General features: G+C 40.8%; 1 protein-coding gene across 1 annotated transcript in view; it reads right to left on the bottom strand.

Moving 5' to 3' along the window:
• Positions 1-1,881, bottom strand: part of TMEM237 (transmembrane protein 237) — a 29,920-nt gene that overhangs the window by 22,127 nt on the left and 5,912 nt on the right. The window lies entirely within an intron of this gene.

Here is a 1,881-nt window from a genome sequence, read left to right as displayed (position 1 = left end):
ACTAGTATTTACAGAAATGTGAACTAAAATAAGCTACTTTTTGCCTAGTAAATGAACAAAAAAAATTAAAAGATTGATATTGTCCGATGTTAAGGATTTAGAGAACGTGACACTCTGAAGCTCCATTGGTGGTAAGAAAATAACTGAAGCTTCCTTGAAGACAATTTAGCAGAATCTATCATATCAATAATGCATGTGTCCTTTATTTAGTAATTCCACTGCTACCAATCCACTGTACAGATATACTCTTTCTTCCCTACCACCCACTTTTTTATGCAGAAGAATTGTAACATTGTTTAAAGTAAAAAGTTTGAAATAACCCAAATGAACAACAGACCAGTGATTATGGTACATTCTTATCATGTTAATATTATGAAGTCACTGTTTAAGAACACATAACTGTGTATTAAGGAATAAAGACAGTACATATAGAATATGATTCCTTTTATGTAAAAACGAAAACAAAAAATACTAGCATCAACCATAGAAACCTTTTAGGATTGTGTGAGGTCACAAGTAAAGTGTGAAGTTATAAAGGATCAGTTAAAGGTAACTCTGAGGTTTCAAGCCTGAGTGCTGGGAAAATGGCAGGTTCCATTAAGAGAAAATCATGAGAAGTAAAAACTGATTTACTGTGGAAGGTGATGATGGATTCTGGATGTGCTGAGTTTGAGTTACTGATGCAACACCCAGGATTACTAGTGGATAACTAGGACCAAAAGAAGTTTATAGTATCTGTCATCATTGGAGCTTTAGTACTTAAATGATGATGTGGCCTTGCCTTCAGATTCACGCACTAATGTAGATATTTTCTGACTGATATGCGGGATTTAAGAACTCTGTGTCTCTAAATTCAGTAACTTGTTCAAGGGTCTGTAACCAATCATAGCTTAAAACAATTTATGGGATAAAGACCTCAAAGGGTCCAAGAATACTGTGGAAGTAAGAGCTAGGTGGCGCAACCCTTTATTATATGAATGCTTCTAGATCCTCCTCAGGCTGCCCACTGTTTCAAACTGGCCTTAACTCTCCTTAACAAAGCAGTGATGTGACGCTGGTGGGGCCTTGACTCTCCCTGATCTGTGATGTTTATCATGCCTGAGGTCCCGGCAAAACTTGTGATCCCACACAACAGAGAATAACTTCTTACCTAGTGTGTTTCTTGTCCTGGGCTTCTTTTTCTTAGGACGATTAAGGGGAATGTCATCTATAAAACAGAAAAAACATCAACAGAAAGGGATGCCTAAAATGCAATGTAGAGAATAGTCAGAAGAGAACTTCTAGTAGGGAAGAACTTTTCCTCTTTTCCCTAGGTCTAGCCAACTTCTATACAGTAGGGTAGAAGGCAAAAAATTGACAAGGTCAAAGAGAGCCCAAAGTGTGGCACTAGTAGCGCGCTGCTGGTCCGTAATGTTAGAAACTGTGACACAGATGCAGGGTGCGGCGGTCCACGGCTATAATCCTAGCGCTTTGGGGGCCAAGGCAGGAAAATTGCTTGAGGCCAGGAGTTGGAGACCAGCCTGTGCAACACAGTGAAACCTCATCTTTACAAAAAATTTTTAAAAATTAGCCAGGCATGGTGGTGCCACAGCTGCCTGTAGTCCCAGCTACTCAGGAGGCTGAGGCAGGAGGACCGCCTGAGCCCAGAAGTGTGAGGTTGCAGTGAGCTATGATGATGCCACTACACTCCAGCCTGGGTGACAGAGCGAGACCCTGTCTTTAAAAAAGAAAAAGAAAACTGTGACACAGAAAGTGGGCTCAACAAATATTCATCCGATCCCCTACACTTCCCAGACCCCTTGCACTTAGGTGTGGCTTATGACTGGTTACTGGCCAATAGGCTATGAGCAAAAGCGATGCCTCATTTGGGGGCCAAAACAT

This window comes from Propithecus coquereli, unplaced genomic scaffold (assembly GCF_000956105.1).
Source record: "Propithecus coquereli isolate 6110/MARCELLA unplaced genomic scaffold, Pcoq_1.0 Scaffold113, whole genome shotgun sequence".
NCBI lineage: Eukaryota > Metazoa > Chordata > Mammalia > Primates > Indriidae > Propithecus > Propithecus coquereli.
The sequence above is the reverse complement of the archived record's forward strand: the minus strand, read 5'-3'. Positions and strand labels throughout refer to the sequence as shown.